Source organism: Elephas maximus, chromosome X, assembly GCF_024166365.1.
Source record: "Elephas maximus indicus isolate mEleMax1 chromosome X, mEleMax1 primary haplotype, whole genome shotgun sequence".
Classification (NCBI taxonomy): Eukaryota; Metazoa; Chordata; class Mammalia; order Proboscidea; family Elephantidae; genus Elephas; species Elephas maximus.
In genome coordinates this window covers 131745108-131768174 of record NC_064846.1, presented here as the reverse complement: position 1 = coordinate 131768174, position 23067 = coordinate 131745108, and the positions used below count along the sequence as shown (strand labels likewise).

At 41.1% G+C, this 23067-nt stretch overlaps 1 long non-coding RNA gene across 1 annotated transcript in view; it reads left to right on the top strand.

Moving 5' to 3' along the window:
- The window catches only part of LOC126069539 (uncharacterized), a 568225-nt gene that overhangs the window by 387912 nt on the left and 157246 nt on the right, over positions 1-23067 (top strand). Inside the window, exon 2 of the long non-coding RNA XR_007515940.1 lies at positions 21421-21463. This is a non-coding gene — a long non-coding RNA (uncharacterized LOC126069539). The remainder of the gene's footprint in view (positions 1-21420; positions 21464-23067) is intronic.

The window sequence follows — 23067 nt, the reverse complement described above, 5'->3', positions numbered from 1 at the left end:
CACCTGAGCACCTATGAATGTCTTATACCTTCTACTATGGCAGCAATTATATATAGTTTTTTTAAAACATGTCCATCGCTTTAACTGAGTTCTTATTAATATCTGTTTCTCAGAAAACTCTTGGTTGGGGATTGCTAGCAATTACATATCTCAAAATTTCTCTGTAGGGAAAAGCTAATATCTTTGAATCTGAAGATCGTAGTGACCCAGTTGTGACTGTGTTTGCAAGAGGCCTTGCATTTCATTCACTTCTGGGCCTGCTAGCTTAAACAAATGGTTGAAATTCTCTGAATGCAAACTCCCTGGTCAGTCAGTTACTCTGATGCAGTCCCGGCTAAATCTCCAGAGTTCTGTTTCCCTTCCTGCAAAATAACATTCTCCTTCCTCACTTCTCATTTCTCTCGCTGAGTGGAGAAAGTGATATCTTTATGACCCTTAGAGGCAATGCACGATTTAGAATGGCTAAGTAAAGAGAGCCATAAACAATGGTTGGGATGCAGAGCACTCGCTACTTGCTAATTTATTTCCTCTCCATCTGACTTCAGACAGGAAAGGAAAAATTGCTGTTTATTTGCAGGAACAATATTTTTATGGCTCAGCTTTATCAATCTAGGTTTTGAGTCTGTTTAACATAAATTTCTCAGAATTAAACCTCAATTTCATCTAAATTTTCTAAGGTGGAGGTATAAATTAAGTGAAAGTCGGGCAAGGTAACTATTTTAGTAATGTAATCTACGCAGTGCTCTCTGTTGAGGCTTTAAGTCCAGTTGGGCAGAACGTACCTGGAAGAAGGTGGGTAGGCCCTCTGCCCTGCCCCTCAGATGCTAGTAACCTGGGGCTGTGTTGACCTTCCAACCTCATTATATTACAGGATGTATCCTATTCTAGACTTCCCATTCTCCCTGCCATTATTATGAAGGTCTAGCCTACTGTCTTGGTTTGGGTCAACTCCCACAAAGTAGATCCAGAGACAGGGATTTGTGTGCAGCTTATTTGGGGGATGGTCCCAGGAAACACTGTGAGAGAGGGAGGAAGTGAGACAGGAAAAGGAGGAAAATCAATAAAGGGGTCATTCATGAGCAGGTTAACTACATGGGCAACTGGGAGTCAATCATACTGAGGATTCTCTGAAAGACTGTGTAGGACACATCTCAGAATCAAGAAGCAAGGAAATGGGGGCATTAATCTGCTAACTTCCATCTCTCTTTGGTTCAGGGCTGCTGCTGGGGGGTTAACTCCCTGATGCTTCCAGCCTATTCTGCAGGTAGGTTGAGCATTTTCTCGTAGCCAGAGAAAACCCTGAAGCAAAGAGTCACAGGTGCTTGCAGTAGGAAGTCACTGAAGGTGTGCAGATGACAATAAGGAAACTATCCGCTGAAGTTGCAGGTGACCTCCTAGGTGGGCCAAGGGAATATGAGTAGGGCACCAACAGCATATGCAACACCTGCTTTCTACTCCCTTTATCCCTGGTTAATCCCATCTCCCACCTCAACTTCAGGTCCCTTCTTACCTTGCCACCCACATTCTCATTCTAATCAACTCAACTCCATCCGGCAACACTCCCTATTGCCTCATACCACCCAAACCCACATACTTAAATTATCTGGTTAGCCTCTGTAGGTGTTTATTTTGTGGTCCCTGGGATAAATAAAAGTGTGGACACAGCTAATAATGGATAAGGTTTTAGGAAGCCAGAAGTAATTGATGTGACTATAGGTAAGAGTGGAGAATGGCAGAAGTTGAAACTAGGAAAGGAGATTGGATCCAAATCACGAAGCCTTGAAAACCTTGCTAAGGAAATTGAACTGTGCTATAAAAAAAAAAAATTTTTTTTTAAATATATTTAGTGATAACATATAGATTTTTAAGTAGTGTGATCATATACCCTGGAGATAAATAATCATGGAGAAGTACGGGAAGAATAGTAATTTCCCTCTTTCTCTCTCTCTGTGTGTGTGTGTGTGTGTGTGTGTGCATAAAGCCCTCCAGGTGATTCTGATATGGGTACCAGTTTGGGATCCATTGATGCATGGAATGAGAGGGGAAACCATTGAGAGACAGATACCAGTGAAGGGCTGTGATGGTCTCTTTTATGCGTCAACTTGGCTAGACTATAAAAAATACCCCTAGTTATTCAATCAAACACTAATCTAGGTGTTGCTGTGAAGGTATTTTGTAGACGAGGTTAAGATCTATGATTAGATGACTTTATGTAAAGGAGGTTATCCTCCATAATCTGAGTGGGTCTCATCCAATCAGTTGAAAGGCCTGAAGAGCAAAGCTGAGTTTTCCCTGAGGATGAAGAATTCAGTCTATGGATTTCAGCATCAGATCCTATCTAAATGTTTTCAGCTTGCCAGTCTGCGCTACAGATTGCAGACTTGTCAGCCCCCATAATCTCACAAACCAATTCCTTGAGATAAATTGCTTAATATTTATGTATCTTTATTTGTATCTATCAGTCTGTCTGTCTATCTATCTCTTACTATTCCTGTTTCTCTAATAGAACTCTGACTGATACAGGGGGTCATTGACAAAACTACAGATGATGAAGACTTATCTGGGACAATGGGAACTGAGATGGGAATTGTATTTGAGAGACACTTCTGAGGTAGAATCAATGAGAGTTACAGACGAGGCTTAAGGTAAGGGTGAGAAATAGAAAAAACTCAGGTAAGATATATAGTCCTGGAGATTGAGTGGATGGTTATATTATGGATGGAAATTCAGAACTCAGGAATGACAAAATGTTTGGGGATGGAAGAGAAGCTAGTTCTTTTGGGACATGCTACATTTGAGGCATTAGAGGGAATTGACTTTGCTGTATGTCCAGTTGGCATTCGAAAATGAGTTTAATTCTCAGAGAGAGATCTGGGATGGAGAGAAGAATTTGAATACTAACATGATTTGTTTTTTTTTTCAAGTGTCCCCTGTTCTTTGAAGTATCCCCATTTGCTTTGAGTACATTTCTAGTTGTTCATCTTTGTTGCTTTCTTTCATGATACTACTTTCCTCAACTATCTGGGGATTCTTGGAGATCAGTTCATATTATCCAGAGACCATATCCACTGCATGTGCTCTGCATAACTACTGGAGATGAAGGTCATTTGACAGGATATTCCTAAGACAATTCTTTATTAAAGTACCCAGAGTCTTTCTCATTCTTTAAATTAGTTGGCTTTTTAATCTTGAACCCTTGAGGATGGCTGCTCTGATATTTTAAGCTTCTGGTTCCCAGCTCTTTTTTCCATAAATTCAGTTCCATCAAATTTCCATCTTCCAGGGTTTTGACATTTTTAGTTCACTTCTTGCTTCCTTCCTTGATTTCCTTTCTTATGTTATGGTTTCACTATCTATCTATTTAAAAACTTTTTTTTCTGTCCTTGGGAACTTGGAAGGGAGGTATGGTGGATATTCTGCATTTGGCTCTCCAGATCCACACTCCACCCAGCTCCCCCCGATCTTGGCCCCAGGAACTGACTTTATGGACTGCATCAATGGGCCCTTTGTCCGCTGTTCTGGGGAAGTTCAGCCATCAGTAGACACTGGCAAGAGATTACAGGGCATGAAGAGAGAGAGGTTTGGGTATTCATACCTGCAGTTCCTTCCCTGCCAAGCCATGGTTTGGTAAAGACCACATTCCTCTGCTCATGGCCACAGCCCTTGCCCTATGATTCTCCCCCACATCCAAAGGTCCCACCAGGTTGTGGTAACTGCCCCCTCCCTTTGCCTGATCAGTCCTAAAGGTTTAGCAGCTTCCTGCTTTTGCCAGCCCTGTGAGTGCTTCAACATTCCCTGTTGCTTTCTCTTAATCCTGCCCACACCTTGAACATAGTCCCTTTATTAAATTATTTTAATTCAACTTTTTTGGGAGTATCATCTAACTCCTACCAGGATCCTGACCAACATAGGTTAGGAAGAAGACACATGAACTTGGTTTGCCATATTGTTGTTGTTAGGTGCTGTCGTTGGTTCCAACTCATAGCGACCCTATGCACAACAGAACGAAACACTGCCCGTGCCTGAGCCATCCTTACAATTGTTGTTATGCTTGAGTTCATTGTTGCAGCCACTGTGTCAATCCACCTTGCAGAGGGTCTTCCTCTTTTCCGCTGACCCTGTACTCTGCCAAGCATGATGTCCTTCTCCAGGGACTGATCCCTCCTGACAACATGTCCAAAGTATGTAAGAAGCAGTCTCGCCATCCTTGCTTCTAAGGATCATTCTGGTTGTGGTTCTTCTAAGACAGATTTGTTCGTTCTTTTGGCAGTCTATGGTATATTCAATATTCTTCCCTAACACCACAATTCAAAGGCGTCAATTCTTCTTTGGTCTTCCTTATTCATTGTCCAGCTTTCACATGCATCTGATGCGATTGAAAATACCATGGCTTGGGTCAGGCGCACCTTAGTCTTCAAGGTGACACCTTTGCTCTTCAACACTTTAAAGAGGTCCTTTGCAGCAGATTTACCCAATGCAATGTGTCTTTTGATTTCTTGACTGCAGGTTCCATGGGTGTTGATTGTGGATCCAAGTCACATGAAATCCTTGACAACTTCAATCTTTTCTCTGTTTATCATGATGTTGGTCATTGGTCCAGTTGTGAGGATTTTTGTTTTCTTTATGCTGAGGTGTAATCCATACTGAAGGCTGTGGTCTTTGATCTTCATTAGTAAGTGCTTCAAGTCCTTTTCACTTTCAGCAAGCAAGGTTGTGTCATCTGCATAACGCAGGTTGTTAATGAGTCTTCCTCCAATTCTGATGCCCTGTTCTTCTTCATATACTCCAGCTTCTTGTATTATTAGCTCAGCATGCAGATTGAATACGTATGGTGAAAGAATACAATCCTGACACACACCTTTCCTGACTTTAAACCAGTCATTATCCCCTCCTTCTGTCCAAACAACTCCCTCTTGATCTATGTAAAGGTTCCTCATGAGCACAATTAAGTGTTCTGGAATTCCCATTCTTTGCAGTGTTATCCATAATTTGTTATGATCCACACAGTCGATTGCCTTTGCATAGTCAATAAAACACAGGTAAACATCCTTCTGGTATCCCCTGCTTTCAACCAGGATCCATCTGACATCAGCAATGATATCGCTGGTTCCACGTCCTCTCCTGAAACTGGCCTGAATTTCTGTAAGTTCCCTGTTGATATACTGCTGCAGCCGTTTTTGAATGATCTTCAGCAAAATTTTGCTTGTGTGTGATATTAATGATATTGTTCTATAATTTCCACTTTCGGTTGGATCACCTTTCTTGGGAATAGGCATAAATATGGATCTCTTCCAGTCAGTTGGCCAGGGAGCTGTCTTCCATATTTCTTGGCATAGATGAGTGAGCACCTCCAGTGCTGCATCTGTTTGTTGGAACATCTCAATTGATATTCCATCAATTCCTGGAGCGTTGTTTTCGCCAATGCCTCCAGAGCAGCTTGGATTTCATCCTTCAGTACCATCGGTTCCTGATCATGTGCCACCCTTGAAATGGCTGAACATTGACTAATTCTTTTTGGTATAATGACTCTGCATATTCCTTCCATCTTCTTTTGATGCTTCCTGCATCGTTTAATATTTTCCCCATAGAATCCTTCACTATTGCAACTCAAGGCTTGAATTTTTTCTTCAGTTCTTTCAGCTTAACAAACGCTGAGTGTTTTCTTCCCTTTTGGTTTTCCACCTCCAGCTCTTTGCACATGTCATTATAATACTTTACTTTGTCTTCTCGAGACGCCCTTTGAAATCTTCTGTTCAGTTCTTTTACTTCATCAATTCTTCCTTTTCCTTTAGCAGCTCGACGTTCGAGAGTAAGTTTCAGAGTCTCCTCTGACATCCATCTTGGTCTTTTCTTTCTTTCCTGTCTTTTCAATGACCTCTTCCTTTCTTCACGTATGATGTCCTTGATGTCATTCCACAACTCATCTGGTCTTCGGTCACCAGTGTTCAATGTGTCAAATATATTCTTCAGATGGTCTCTAAATTCAGGTGGGATGTACTCAAGGTCATATTTTGTCTCCCGTGGACTTGCTCTGATTTTCTTCGTTTCAGCTTGGACTTGCATATACGCAATTGATGGTCTGTTCCACAGTCGGCCCCTGGCCTTGACTATATGATTGTCTGATTCAACATGGCCAATACCAGTCCATTTCAGCTCACTAATACCTAGGATATTGATGTTTATGTGTTCCATTTCATTTTTGATGATTTCCAATTTTTTCTAGATTCATACTTCATGCATTCTAGGTTCCGATTAATGGATGTTTGCAGCTGTTTCTTCTCATTTTGAGTCGTGCCACATCAGCAAATGAAGGTCTCAAAAGCTTCACTCCATCCACATCATTAAGGTTGACTCTACTTTGAGGGAGCAGCTCTTCCCCAGTCATCTTTTGAGTGCCTTCCAACCTGGGGGCTCATCTTCTAGCAGTATATCAGACAATGTTTTGTTGCTAGTCATAAGGTTTTCACTGCTTAATGCTTTTTAGAAGTAGACTGCCAGGTCCTTCTTCCTAGTCTGTCTTAGTCTGGAAGCTCAGCTGAAACCTGTCCTCCGTGGGTGACCCTGCTGGTATCTGAATACCGGTCACATAGCTTCCAGCATCACGGTGGTTTGCCATGTTGAATTAAAAGCCCAGTTGAAAAGAACAGGGGTTCATTTGGATAAGGAAGTTTTCAATGTCTATTATTTAATTTAAAATGGTCAATCTTCCATTTGTCCATTGTCCATTGAGACAATATAATTGTTAAGACTACAAATTGAATCAGGTCGTTTGGATCTATATATCAATTCCACAATTACTAGCTGTGCAGTCTTGGAAATTTACCTCACTACTCCACAGCAACAAGTTTGGTGTTTTTTTTTTTTAGTATTCTGGCAAAGAAGCTCTTCGAATTTGTGCTGACTGAAGACCTACAGAAGCCTCTTGACTGATAACATTCCCCTAAGTCCTGAGGGTAACTGAATGGGAAAAAAAACCATATTTGTCCAGGAAGCATTTGAATTGCTTTTGGTGTGTTAACACCTACTTCAGAAAAACACTGTTCTCCAGAACACAGGCTCTCAGGAAACTCAGCTGTGGTGGATGCTGTGATGTACCAATCCCCCTTCAGGATGAAACACTTACTGCCCCTGATGCTGAGAGTGCTGCCTACAGAGGGCCCTCAGGTGTCACCACTCTTTGGGTACTACCTTCACTGAAGGCAATTGCCTCGCTCAAGGTTATAGCTTCCAGGAATAGCTTGCATCCAATGACTGAGCAACATGGGCCATCAAGACCCAAATCCCCTTGTCCTAATTTGAGACAACATTGGAGGGCCACCCTAACTCCAGTGCTACCTGTGGGATTGGCTAAAACCTTTGTTGGGACTGTGTCATAGCCCAGCTTCTCCTGATGCCCACTCCTACTTCCTTCTCCTTCCGTCCACAGGATTGGCTCCTAAAAAAAAAAAATAACTCTCTAATAAATGTTCTGGCATGCTAATCTCTGCCTCAAATTCTGCTTCTCGGGGAACCCAAGGTGTGACTTCAACCCTCTGGAAATAAGTAGGAAAGGAACATGAGAAACTGAAATAGTTATCATGAACCTCTTGCACAAAGGGTAAAAAAAATAGGCACAGAGATAGGTGAGCAAAGTAGTCTTTGCGAGTGCCTGTGTATGCCCATGAAGTGTGTATGAGGGTATGTGTACTGGGACAGTGGCTGTTGCTAATGACTTCCACTGCACAGTGGAATGGCCGTTGGCAGATAGGGAGGGGGTAGGAATGGGCGTTAATGTAGTAGCACATCACTGGAGTAGTTTCTGTAGCTGTTTGCATGCAGACAGACTCCAAAGGTAGGCTCTCTAAGCCTGCAGGGTACGTGAATACTGTGTATGCCTTTCTGTTTGATGTATTTCTCAGTTTTGAACATTGCAAATGCATTCTGATGTCCTTGGCAAACGGCATTGAGAAAGGCCTACCAAACCTCTGGCTTATTACAGAGGATGAAGAGTTCCTAAACAGAATGGAAGAAAGAATGAAGGGAAAGAAGTGCTTATAAACATTTTGAAGGACAAGGGGAGGGGTGTAGGAGAAATGTAACTCAATAACGTGTATATGCTAATAACTGCTCTAAGGCCAGAATCAGAAAGTAGATGACGGAGTCAGAAAAGAAAAGATGAACATGGGCAACACTGAATGAGAACATGCTCCTGGAAAAACAGAGTACATCATCGGTGCTCACTACATGTTTATAGCGTGAATGAATAAATGTACTGAGGAAATAGGTAAGTGAGTATATGAGGACTGCAGGAGAAGGAAAGAATATGTAGTTGGGGTTGATTTAGAAGGTTTCATGAGGTTTGTTATGAGCACAGGTGGGAGTAGATAATGTGTAGAGAAGAGAAGGGAGAGCATTAAAGGCAGAATTAGCTGTAGGGGTAGAAGCGTTAAGGCTGGAGTTTGAGGATAGAAAGGATAAAGGTCTAAGGACAAGTTCTGAGTTGCTGAGCAAGGAAAGAAAGGGGACTAAAAGTAAGATTAAAAAAAAAAAACCCACTGCCGCCGAGAGGATGCCGATTCATAGTGACCCTATAGGACAGGGCAGAACTGCCCCATAGAGTTTCCAAGGAGTGCCTGGCAGATTGGAACTGCTGACCTTTTGGCTAGCAGCTGTAGCACTTAACCACTACACCACCAGGGTTTCCAAAAGTAAGATGGAACCAGTTAATGGGAACACTGGTGGAATAGTGGTTAAGAGCTACGGCTGCTAACCAAAAGATCTGCAGTTTGAATCCACCAGCCGCTCATTGGAAATTCTATGGAGCAGTTCTCCTCTGTCCTATAGGGTCTCTATGAGTCGGAATCCGCTGTATGGCAATGGGTTTGGTTTGACTTTTTTCAGAGTTCAGCCCGGTCTTGCTATGATAATTAATGAGGAACTATCCTAAGGAGCTCTGGTGATGTAGTGCTTAAAGTGCTAGGCTGCTAACCGAAAGGCTGGTGGTTCGAACCTATCCAGGTGTTCTGTGGGAGAAAGACGTGGCAGTCTGCTTCCATAAAGAATACAAACTTGGAAACCCTATGGGTAGTTTTACCCTTCCCTATTTTTTTTTTTTTATTTATAGGTATAAGTTGAAACCAACTAGATGGCAATGGGTTGGCTTTTTTGGGGGGGGGCAGTATCTAGGGCTCTTAAAGCAAGGACAGAAAATGGCATTTTAAAAATATAGGATTTGCTTCATAGGAGTTGTTTTCTACTTACTATTCTTGTCACCATCACTATCACCATCTTCAATTAATATTTAATACTGAAACTGTAAAAAAAATAGCAAATTTTCTGTTAAATGTGTTAGATTGACCACATGCATTTATCTTCTCTTCCTTCTAATACCAAAATGATAATAATGGAATATAAATGTGTAAACTCACAGCAGTGAAGAGAATGGAGGTGGGGGGGGGCTAGGAGTGCATAAGGTGTTTCAACAAATTTTTGGAAGATAGAAAATACACGTAAGAGTGCACACTAATGAAACAAGCAAGGAACGCCTTAGCCAATAACATGCATGGAAGGTCTACAGTTACAGAGGGGCAAAGGCTGTCCTGCAGAACTACAGATACAACAGAAGATGATAACGGGGGCAATATAGGGGATTAATTGAGAATCTGAACATGAAACAGAAATCTTGAATGCAGCGCATGCAGTATGTCTGTCCCTTGTCAAAAACCTAAATGTGCAGAGAAACACCAAAAGTTAGTGTAACAGAATATGTTTATTGTGAGTAGATATGATTACAATCAGGCAGTGTCAAAACTGAAAGTATTCTGGAAAGCACTCCAAAAAGGGGACAGTGAAATCAGGTTATATAGGTCATTGTTATGTTAATTTCTCAGGAGATAACATCAAAACCCATGCAGGATTCCAAGGTGTCGCAGAAACAGCCACTAGAGGGTCAGCTAAAAAGAGGAAGACCCACAATGAGATGGATTGACACAGTGGCTGCAACAATGGGCTCAAACATAGCAAAGATTGTGAGGAGGGTGCACAACCTGGCAGTGTTTGGTTCTGTTGTACGTAGGGTCACTTGAGTCAGAACCAACTCAAGGGCACTTAACAACAACAATACTTGTTGCCATACATTTTCCAGTCAGACCTTGGGGTTCCTGCTCCTAAAAACTGGCTGCACACAGAGAATTCTCTAAAAGAACCCAATGCCTAAGGCAAAATGATCTCCCCTAAGCTGCTTACTAGGCTATTGTTTGACTTGGAGGTGACTTTAGGAAAACAGTTCTTTAAAGGCTCAAGGTTCAAAACGACACCTAAGGGCAGATGTCCTGGGTAGGTCACCCCAATTATATGAATCCAGAAATTTAGATTCCAGGAGAATTAAAATGCCTTCATCACTGGGTAGGGTGGACCCTAAATCCAATAACTGGTGTCCTTCTAAGGAGATGAGACGAGACACAGACAAGGACACACAGGGAGAATGCCATGGGAGGATGGAGGCAGAGGTTGGAAGGATGGGTTTATAAACCAAGGAATGCCAAGGATTGCCAGCAACACCAGAAAAGTTCTCTTAGCTAAGATTCTCCTCTAGAGCCTTCAGAGCAAGCATGGCCCTGCCGACATCTTGATTTCAGACTTCTAGCCTTCAGAACTGCGGGAGAATAAATTTCTGTCGTTTTAAGCCACCAGGTTTGTGGTCTTTGTTATGGCAGCCCTAGGAAATTAATACAGATGGAAAGTTTAATCATTTGTTTGGAAGAGAGACTTCTGAAGGGGGATAGGGAGAGATTATTATTAGTAGTATAATTTGGTTTTGTTTTAAAAGTTTACAAAGTACTGATATGTGCTCCAACATAAATGAACCTTGAAAACATAATGTAAAGTGAAAGAAGCCAGTCAAAGGATCTCATATTATATGATTATATGAAATGTACAGAATAGATCAATCTATGAAGACAGAAAGATTAGTGGTTGCCAGTGCAGGGAGGGGTCTGCTGGGAGTGGGAGTAGGGGGAGTGGGAATTGACGGCTAAGGAATATGGGCTTTCTTTTGGGGGGTGATGAAAATGTTCTAAAATTGACTGTGCTGATCGATGTACAACTCTGTGAATATACTAAAATTCATTGAATTATTCACTGTACACAGGTGAATTGTATTGTATGGAGGTTTCTTAGGTGACAGATATCTCAATAAAGCTGTTTAAAACAAACAAATAAACAAACAAAAAAAAGCTCATTAAGACTAGCTGGAAGCTCTTCAAAAAGGAAGAACATGTAGTTATCTTCCCAGCTGTGATGGTTAAGGTCATGTGTCGACTTGGCTGGATCATGGTTCTCAGTGGTTTGATAGTTGTATGATGGTGTGATCACTTCCATGATGAGATTTGACGTTATGTGATCACCCCCATGACGGCACCTGTTGTAAGTAGCCAATCAGTTGAAAGGGGGTTTCCTTGGGTGTGTGGCCTGCATTAAATATAAGTGGATATTCTGGCAAGGCTTGTGGGCTTTTGCTTGTTCTGGATCCTGCAGCTGACTCCTGTTCATCTGACCTCCGGTTCTTGGGACTTGAACTAACCGCTTACCTGTGGTCTTGCCCTGCTGATCTTTGGGATTCGTCAGTCTTCACCGACTGTGAGCAAGAGCCCTGTTCTCTGAACTGCCGATCTTGGGTTCTCCAGTCCCTGTGGCTATGTGCGTCAGAAGAAGTGGCTATCTTGACCCACAGACTTAGGACGTTCCTGTCTCTACAACAGCGTGAGCCATTTTCTTGATATAAATATATATATGGAAACCCTGGTGGTGTAGTGGTTAAGTGCTACAGCTGCTAACCAAAGGGTCGGCAGTTTGAATCCACCAGGTGCTCCTTGGAAACTCTATGGGGCAGTTCTACTCTGTCCTATAAGGTCGCTATGAGTTGGAATCGAGTTGATGGCACTAGGTTTGGTTTGTGTTTGTTTTTTTGATATATATATATATATTCATACACTTTACTGGTTTTGCTTCTCTAGAGAGCCCAGCCTAAAACATCATCCTGGGGCAATTTTTACAAAAGGCTTTCTAGCCTATGGTGACTACATTCTACTTTTACTAGGCCTTGGTGATAGCATTCTCACCTTCCATGCAGGATACCGGGGTTCAAGTCCCAGCCAATGCATCTCACATGCAGCCACTACCCCTCTGTTGGTGGAGGTTTGCATGTTGCTATGATGATGTTATTACATTTTCTTTCTTCAGAGCTGTTTCTTGAAGTTCTGATTGCCTTTTTGATTGCACTAATAAATTTGTCCCCCAACTTAAGGAGATATCCTTAGTTGAAGAGTGCTTACTCTATGAGTTAAAAATGCCCAGGTCTTCTTTCTTACCTGAACATACTTTTTGGACATGTTTTAGTTTTGTTTTATCCCTGACCCATCCTTGCCTCTGGTTCTTAGCGTAGCCTGAGTTTAGGTTGTCCCAGGATACAAGATAAGAAGGAATATCTTGTTCTTCAAACTTTGCCCTAAAGTAAGTCCTTAGGTTATTATCTGAAGGCCGGGAAGCTGAGAATCCCTTCCTTACATCAGTATTTTTCAAATTGCAGGTCATTACTCAATAGCAGGAAACCCTGGTGGTGTAGTGGTTAAGAGCTATGGCTGCTAACCAAAAGGTCCACAGTTTAAATCCACCAGGGGCTCCTACTGGGCCACAACCGATGTTTAAAAAAAGTGAAATAGAATAGACAGAGGTCATCATCCATAGTTAGATTTAAGTATTATTTAAATAATGTGTGTATATTTGTATTGTGTTCTGATTGCATATAAAATACATATTTTACTTCTGTTACTCTTGGTTACCATCAAAAAAGTTTGAAAGCTCCTGTCTTGAACGCTGAGTTGGTCTCTTTTTGGCTTGACTTCTAAAGTCAGTTCTGAAGTGTCTGTCCTTGTCCAGTGCATAACTCTTCTCTGTATTTAGGAGCTGGGATTGCACCCTGAGTGTGCTCCACCCTGCTTGCTTTGAGATGCATCTTCCCAGGTAGGTTACTGAGTTCTTTTATGGCTCAAGTTCCCCCTGGATTTCTAGACTTCCAGCTCCACTGGGGCTACTGACAGGAAACTGCTGATTTCCATGAATGGTATTCTTGGTGGACACCTGGAACAGATCATTTCTTGATAAAATCATCTTCAGGAATAGTCATGAAATTAAATCAATAATAATTCTGGCCAGAAAAGAAATGCAGGAAGTGAACTTTTTTTAAATATATTTTTTGTATTTTGATTGTGCTTTAAGTGAAAGTTTACAAATCAAGTCAGTCTCTCATACAAAAATTTATATACACCTTGCTATATACTCCTAATTGCTCTCCCCCTAATGAGACAGCACACTCATTCCCTCCACCCTGTATTTTCATGCCCATTCAGCCAGCTTCTGACCCCCTCTACCCTCTCATCTCTCCTTCAGATAGGAGATACTTTTACTTCCTCTTTGCCAACCTGGATGCCCTTTATTTCTTTATCTAGCGTAATAGCTCTGGCTAGGACCTCCGGCACAACGTTGAATAAGAGTGGTGATAAAGGGCATCCTTGTCTGGTTCCTGTTCTCAGTGGGAATGGTTCCAGTCTCTCTCCCTTTAGGATGATGCTGACTGTTGGCTTTGTATACATGCCCTTTAAATTGTTTAGGAATTTTCCTTCTATTCGTATTTTGCTGAGAGTTTTTATCATGAATAGGTTTTCAAATTTGTTAGAGTACAACTTTTCATAGTACTCTTATGATTCTTTTAATTTCAGTTGAGTCTCCTGTGATATCGCCTATCTCATTTCTTATTGGGGTTATTTGCTTGGTCTCCTGTTTTTCTTTTGTCAGTTTGGCCAATGGTTTATCGATTTTGTTAATCTTTTCAAAGAAGCAGCTTTTAGTCCTGTTAACTCTTTTTTTAAAATTTTTGTTGTGCTTTAAGTGAAAGTTTACAAATCACGTTGTACTCACATACAAAAATTTATAACCACCTTGCTATATACTCCTAATTGCTCTCCCCCTAATGAGACAGCGTACTCCTTCACTCCACTATCTCTTTCCATGTCCATTCGGCCAGCTTCTGACCCCCTCTCATCTCCCCTTCAGACAGGAGATGTCATCATAGTCTCAGGTGTCTACTTGATCCAAAAAGGTCATTCTTCACTAGTATCATTGTCTATCCCATAGTCCAGTCCAATCCCTATCTGAAGAGTTGGCTTTGGGAATGGTTCCAGTCTTGGGCTAACAGAAGGTCTGGGGACCGTGATCACTGGGGTCCTTCTAGTCTCAGTCAGACCAATAAGTCTGGTCTTTTTATGAGAATTTGGGGTCTGCATCCCACTGCTCTCCTACACCCTCAGGGGTTCTCTGTTGTGGCCCGTTAGGGCAGTCATCAATTGTACCTGGGCACCATCTAGTTCTTCTGGTCTCAGGCTAATGTAGTCTCTGCTTTATGTGGCCCTTTATGCCTCTTGGACTCAAATTACCTTCTGTCTTTGGCGTTCATCATTTTCTTTTGCTCCAGGTGGGTTTACACCAATTGATGCATCTTAGCCACTTGCTAGTGTTGAAGGTCCCAGATGCCACTCTCCAAAGTGGGATGCAGAATGTTTTCTTAATAGATTTTATTATGCCGATTGACTTAGATGTCCCCTGAAACCATGGTCACCAAACCTTAACCCCTGCTATGCTGGCTCGAATCGTTCAGTTTATTCAGGAAACTGCTTTTGGTTTAGTCCAGTTGTGTCCACCTCTCCTGCACTGTGTGTTGTCTTTTCCTTCACCTAAAATAGTTCTCATCTAAAGTGAAAAACCCTCTCCCTTCCTCCCTCCCTCCCCCCTCTCGTAACCACCAAAGAATATTCTCTTCTCTGTTTAAACTATTCCTCGAGTTCTTATAATAGTGGTCTCATACAATATTTGTCCTTTTGCAACTGATTAATTTCACTCAGCCTTCCAGATTCATCCATGTTATGAAAGGTTTCATGGATTCATCATTATTCTTTATCGACGTGTAGTATTCCATTGTGTGAATATACCATTATTTATCCATTCATCCACTGATGGGCCCCTTGTTTGCTTCCATCTTTTTGCTAATGTAAACACTGCTACAGTGAACATGGGTGTGCATATATCCGTTCTTGTAAAGGCTCTTATTTCTCTAGGATATATTCCAAGGAGTGGGATAGCAGGATCCTATGATTGTTCCACTTCTAGCTTTTTAAGGAACCACCAAATCAATTTCCAAAGTGGTTGTACCATTTCACATTCCCACCAGCAGTGTATAAGTGTTCCAGTCTCTCCACAACCTCTCCAACATTTGTTATGTTGTGCTTTTTGGATTAATGCCAGCCTGGTTGGAGTGCGATGGAATCTCATTGTAGTTTTGATTTGCATTTCTGTAATGGCTAATGACCGTGAGCATTTACTCATGTATCTGTTGGCTATTTGAAAGTCTTCTTCAGTAAAGTGTCTGTTCATATAGTTTGCCAAATTTTTAATTGGATTATTTGTTTTTTTGTAGTTGAGTTTTTCCCCTACTTGTCTATCAGTTTGTCATACTGTGGGGGCTCATGCATTGCTGTGATGCTGGAAGCTATGCCACCAGTATTCAGATACCAGCAGGGTCACTCATGGAGGACAGATTTCAGCTGAGCTTCCAGACAAAGACAGACTAGGAAGAAGGACCTGGCAGTCTACTTCTGAAAAGCATTAGCTAGTGAAAACCTTATGAATAGCAGCTGAACAATGTCTGATATAGTGCTGGAAGATGAGCCTCCCAGGTTGGAAGGCACTGGGGAAGAGCTGCCTCCTCAAAATAGAGTTGACCTTAATGACGTGGATGGAGTAAAGCTCTTGGGACCTTCATTTGCGGATGTGGCACGACTCAAAATGAGAAGAAACAGCTGCAAGCATCCATTAATAATTGGAACCTGGAATGTATGAAGTATGAATCTAGGAAAATTGGAAATCATCAAAAATGAAATGGAATGCATAAACATCCATATCCAAGGCATTAGTGAGCTGAAATGGACTGGTATTGGCCATTTTGAATCAGGCAATCATATAGTCTACTGTGCTGGGAATGACAACTTGAAGAGGAATGGTGTTGCGTTCATCATCAAAAACAACGTTTCAAGATCTATCCTGAAGTACAACGCTGTCACTGATAGGATAATATCTATACGCCTACAAGGAAGACCAGTTAATACGACTATTATTCAAATTTACACATCAACCACTAGGGCCAAAGATGAAGAAATAGAAGATTTTTATCAGCTGCTACAGTCTGAAATTGATCAAACATGCAATCAAGATGCATTGATAATTACTGGCGATTGGGATGCGAAAGTTGGAAACAAAGAAGAAGGATCAGTAGTTGGAAAATATGGCCTTGGTGGTAGAAACAATGCCAGAGATCAAATGATAGAATTTTGCAAGACCAACGACTTCTTCATTGCAAATACCTTCTTTCAACAACATAAACGGCAACTATACACATGGACCTCGCCAGATGGAACACACAGAAATCAAATTGACTACATCTGTGGAAAGAGATGATGGAAAAGCTCAATATCATCAGCCAGAACAAGGCCAGGGGCCGACTGTGGAACAGACCATCAATTGCTTATATGCAAGTCCAAGCTGAAACTGAAGAAAATCAGAGCAAGTCCACGAGAGCCAAAATATGACCTTGAGTACATCCCACCTGAATTTAGAGACCATCTGAAGAATATATTTGACACATTGAGGACTAGTGACTGAAGACCAGACGAGTTGTGGAATGACATCAAGGACATCATACGTGAAGAAAGAAGGAGGTCATTGAAAAGACAGGAAAGAAAGAAAAGACCAAGATGCATGTCAGAGGAGACTCTGAAACTTACTCTCGAACGTCGAGCTGCTAAAGGAAAAGGAAGAATTGATGAAGTAAAAGAACTGAACAGAAGATTTCAAAGGGCGTCTCGAGAAGACAAAGTAAAGTATTATAATGACATGTGCAAAGAGCCGGAGATGGAAAACCAAAAGGGAAGAAAACACTCAGCGTTTGTTAAGCTGAAAGAACTGAAGAAAAAATTCAAGCCTTGAGTTGCAATAGTGAAGGATTCTATGGGGAAAATATTAAACGATGCAGGAAGCATCAAAGGAAGATGGAAAGAATATGCAGAGTCATTATACCAAAAAGAATTAGTCAATGTTCAAACATTTCAAGAGGTGGCATATGATCAGGAACCGATGGTACTGAAGGATGAAATCCAAGCTGCTCTGGAGGCATCGGCGAAAAACAACGCTCCAGGAATTGATGGAATATCAATTGAGATATTTCAACAAACAGATGCAATGCTGGAGGTGCTCACTCATCTATGCCAAGAAATATGGAAGACAGCTCCCTGGCCAACTGACTGGAAGAGATCCATATTTATGCCTATTCCCAAGAAAGGTGATCCAGCCGAAAGTGGAAATTATAGAACAATATCATTAATATCACACACAAGCAAAATTTTGCTGAAGATCATTCAAAAACGGCTGCAGCAGTATATCGACAGGGAACTGCCAGAAATTTCAGAAGAGAACGTGGAACCAGGGATATCATTGCTGATGTCAGATGGATCCTGGCTGAAAGCAGGGGATACCAGAAGGATGTTTACCTGTGTTTTATTGACTATGCAAAGGCATTCAACTGTGTGGATCATAACAAACTATGGATAACAGTGTGAAGAACGGGAATTCCAGCACACTTAATTGTGCTCATGAGGAACCTTTACATAGAAAAAGAGGCAGTTGTTTGGACAGAACAAGGGGATAATGACTGGTTTAAAGTCAGGAAAGGTGTGCGTCAGGATTGTATTCCTTCACCATACGTATTCAATCTGCATGCTGAGCTAATAATACAAGAAGCTGGAGTATATGAAGAAGAACAGGGCATCAGGATTGGAGGAAGACTCATTAACAACCTGCATTTTGCAGATAACACAACCTTGCTTGCTGGAAGTGAAGAGGACTTGAAGCACTTACTAATGAAGATGAAAGACCACAGCCTTCAGTATGGATTGCACCTCAGCATAAAGAAAACAAAAATCCTCACAACTGGACCAATGACCAACATCATGATAAATGGAGAAAAGATTGAAGTTGTCAAGGATTTCATTTTACTTGGATCTGTAATCAACAGCCATGGAAGGAGCAGTCAAGAAATCAAAAGACACATTGCATTGGGTAAATCTGTTGCAAAGGACCTCTTCAAGGTATTGAAGAGCAAAGATGTCACCTTGAAGACTAAGGTGCGCCTGACCCAAGCCATGGTATTTTCAATAGCATTGTATGCATGTGAAAGCTGGACAATGAATAAGGAAGACCGAAGAAGAATTGACGCCTTTGAATTGTGGTGTTAGGGAAGAATATTGAATATACCATGGACTGCCAAAAGAAAAAAAAAACAAATCTGTATTAGAAGACGCACAACCAGAATGATCCTTAGAAGCAAGGATGGCGAGACTGCGTCTTACATACTTTGGACATGTTGTCAGGAGGGATCAGTCCCTGGAGAAGGACATCATGCTTGGCAGAGTACAGGGTCAGCGGAAACGAGGAAGACCCTCAGGGAGGTGGATCGACACAGTGGCTGCAACAATGAGCTCAAGCATAACAACAATTGTAAGGATGGCTCAGGACTGGGCAGTTTTTCATTCTGTTGTGCAGACTCGATGGCACCTAACAACAACAATTGAGTTTTTGCCGTATCATGTAAATTTCAGTGATCAGATGCTGAAGGGAAATGTCATATCTAAAAACTTATTCCCAGTCTGTAGGTAATCTTTTTACTCTTTTGGTGAAATCTTTGGATGAGCATAGGTGTTTTATTTTTAGGAGCTTCCAGTTATCTAGTTTTTCTTCTGCATTGTTAGTAATGTTTTTAATACTGTTTATGCCATGTATTTTTTTTTGTTTTGTTTTTTTATGCCATGTATTAGAGCTCCTAGCATTGTGCCTATTTTCTCTTCCATGATCTTTATCGTTTTAGTTTTGTATTTAGGTCTTTGGTACATTTTGTGCATGGTGTGAGGTATGGGTCTTGTTTCATTTTTTTGCAGATGGGTATCCAGTTATGCCAGCACCATTTGTTAAACAGACAATCTTTTCTCCATTTAACTGAATTCGGGCCTTTGTCAAATATCAGCTGCTCATTTGTGGATAGATTTATGTCTGGATTCTCAATTCTGTTCCATTGGTCTGTGTATCTGTTGTTTTACCAGTATCAGGCTGTTTTGACTACTGTGGTGATATAATAGGTTCTAAAATCAGGTTGAGTGAGGCCTTCCACTTTGTTCTTCTATCTCAGTAATGCTTTACTTATACTGGGCCTATTTTCCTACCATATGAAGTTGGTGATTTGTTTTTCCATCATATTGAAAAATATCGTTGGAATTTGGATGGAATTGCATTGTATCTATTGGTCTCTTTTGGTATAATAAACATTTTTACAATATTAAGTATCCCTTTCCATGAGCAAGTTATTTTTTTCCACTTTTGTAGGTGTCTTTTGGTTTCTTGCAGTAGTGTCTTGTAGTTTTCTATGTATAGATCTTTTACGTCTCTGGTTAGATTTGTTCCTAAGCATTTTATCTTCTTGGTGCTAGTATAAATGGTATTGATTAGATGATTTCCTCTTCTAACTTCTCTCTGTTGGTGTAGAGGAACCCAACTGACTTTTTTTTTTTTTTAATAACTTTTATTAAGCTTCAAGTGAACGTTTACAAATCGAATCAGTCTGTCACATATAAGTACATACATCTCACTCCCTACTCCCACTTGCTCTCCCCTTCTTGAGTCAGCCCTTTCAGTCTCTCCTTTCTTGACAATTTTGCCGGCTTCCCTCTCTCTCTATCCTCCCATCCCCCCTCCAGACAAGAGTTGCCAACACAATCTCAAGTGTCCACCTGATATAATTAGCTCACTCTTCATCAGCGTCTCTCTCCCACCCGCTGACCAGTCCCTTTCATGTCTGATGAGTTGTCTTCGGAGATGGTTCCTGTCCTGTGCCAACAGAAGGTCTGGAGAGCATGGCCGCCGGGATTCCTCTAGTCTCAGTCAGACCATTAAGTTTGGTCTTTTTATGAGAATTTGGGGTCTGCATCCACTGATCTCCTGCTCCCTCAGGGGTCCTCTGCTGTGCTCCCTGTCAGGGCAGTCATCGATTGTGGCCGGGCACCAACTAGTTCTTCTGGTCTCAGGATGATGTAGGTCTCTGGTTCATGTGGCCCTTTCTGTCTCTTGGGCTCTTAGTTGTCGTGTGGCCTTGGTGTTCTTCATTTTCCTTTGCTCCAGGTAGGTTGAGACCAATTGCTGCATCTTAGATGGCCGCTTGTTAGCATTTAAGACCCCAGACGCCACATTTCAAAGTGGGATGCAGAATGATTTCATAATAGAATTATTTTGCCAATTGACTTAGAAGTCCCCGCAAACCATGTTCCCCAGACCCCTGCGCTTGCTACGCTGACCTTTGAAGCATTCATTTTATCCCGGAAACTTCTTTGCTTTTGGTCCAGTCCAATTGAGCTGACCTTCCATGTATTGAGTGTTGTCTTTCCCTTCACCTAAAGCAGTTCTTATCTACTGATTAATCAATAAAAAAACCCTCTCCCCCCCTCCCTCCCTCCCCCCCTCGTAACCACAAAAGTGTGTGTTCTTCTCAGGTTTACTATTTCTCAAGATCTTATAATAGTGGTCTTATACAATATTTGTCCTTTTGCCTCTGACTAATTTCGCTCAGCATAATGCCTTCCAGGTTCCTCCATGTTATGAAATGTTTCAGAGATTCGTCACTGTTCTTTATCGATGCGTAGTATTCCATTGTGTGAATATACCACAATTTATTTACCCATTCATCCGTTGATGGACTCCTTGGTTGCTTCCAACTTTTTGCTATTATAAACAGAGCTGCAATAAACATGGGTGTGCATATATCTGTTTGTATGAAGGCTCTTGTATCTCTAGGGTATATTCCCAGGAGTGGGATTTCTGGGTTGTATGGTAGTTCTATTTCTAACTGTTTAAGATAACGCCAGATGGATTTCCAAAGTGGTTGTACCATTTTACATTCCCACCAGCAGTGTATGAGAGTTCCAATCTCTCTGCAGCCTCTCCAACATTTATTATTTTGTGTTTTTTTGATTAATGCCAGCCTTGCTGGTGTGAGATGGAATCTCATCGTAGTTTTAATTTGCATTTCTCTAATGGCTAATGATCGAGAGCATTTTCTCATGTATCTGTTGGCTGCCTGAATATCTTCTTTAGTGAAATGTGTGTTCATATCCTTTGCCCACTTCTTGATTGGGTTGTTTGTCTTTTTGTGGTTGAGTTTTGACAGAATCATGTAGATTTTAGAGATCAGGCGCTGGTCGGAGATGTCATAGCTGAAAATTCTTTCCCAATCTATAGGTGGTCTTTTTACTCTTTTGGAGAAGTCTTTAGATGGGCATAGGTGTTTGATTTTTAGAAGCTCCCAGTTATCGGGTTTCTCTTCATCATTTTTGGTAATGTTTTGTATTCTGTTTATACCTTGTATTAGGGCTCCTAGGGTTGTCCCAATTTTTTCTTCCATGATCTTTATCGTTTTAGTCTTTATGTTTAGGTCTTTGATCCACTTGGAGTTAGTTTTTGTGCATGGTGTGAGGTATGGGTCCTGTTTCATTTTTTTGCAAATGGATATCCAGTTATGCCAGCACCATTTGTTAAAAAGGCTATCTTTTCCCCAGTTAATTGACACTGGTCCTTTGTCAAATATCAGCTGCTCATACGTGGATGGATCTATGTCTGGGTTCTCAATTCTGTTCCATTGGTCTATGTGTCTGTTGTTGTACCAATACCAGGCTGTTTTGACTACTGTGGCTGTATAATAGGTTCTGAAGTCGGGTAAGGTGAGGCCTCCCACTTTCTTCTTCTTTTTCAGTAGTGCTTTGCTTATCCGGGGCTTCTTTCCCTTCCATATGAAATTGGTCATTTGTTTCTCTATCCCCTTAAAATATGACATTGGAATTTGGATCAGAAGTGCGTTAAATGTATAGATGGCTTTTGGTAGAATAGACATTTTTACTATGTTAAGTCTTCCTATCCATGAGCAGGGTATGTTTTTCCACTTAAGTATGTCCTTTTGAATTTCTTGTAGTAGAGCTTTGTAGTTTTCTTTGTATAGGTCTTTTACATCCTTGGTAAGATTTATTCCTAAGTATCTTATCTTCTTGGGGGCTACTGTGAATGGTATTGATTTGGTGATTTCCTCTTCGGTGTTCTTTTTGTTGATGTAGAGGAATCCAAGTGATTTTTGTATGTTTATTTTATAACCTGAGACTCTGCCAAACTCTTCTATTAGTTTCAGTAGTTTTCTGGAGGATTCCTTAGGGTTTTCTGTGTATATAATCATGTCATCTGCAAATAGTGATAACTGTACTTCTTCCTTGCCAATCTGGATACCTTTTATTTCTTTGTCTAGCCTAATTGCCCTGGCTAGGACTTCTAGCACGATGTTGAATAAGAGCGGTGATAAAGGGCATCCTTGTCTGGTTCCCGTTCTCAAGGGAAATGCTTTCAGGTTCTCTCCATTTAGAGTGATATTGGCTGTTCGCTTTGCATAGATGCCCTTTATTATGTTGAGGAATTTTCCTTCAATTCCTATTTTGGCAAGAGTTTTTATCATAAATGGGTGTTGGACTTTGTCAAATGCCTTTTCTGCATCAATTGATAAGATCATGTGGTTTTTGTCTTTTGTTTTATTTATGTGATGGATTACATTAATGGTTTTTCTGATATTAAACCAGCCTTGCATACCTGGTATAAATCCCACTTGATCAGCGTGAATTATTTTTTTGATGTGTTGTTGGATTTTACTGGCTAGAATTTTGTTGAGGATTTTTGCGTCAATGTTCATGAGGGATATAGGTCTATAATTTTCTTTTTTTGTAATGTGTTTACCTGGTTTTGGTATCAGGGAGATGGTGGCTTCATAGAATGTGTTGGGTAGTATTCCGTCATTTTCTATGCTTTGGAATACCTTCAGAAGTAGTGGTGTTAACTCTTCTCTGAAAGTTT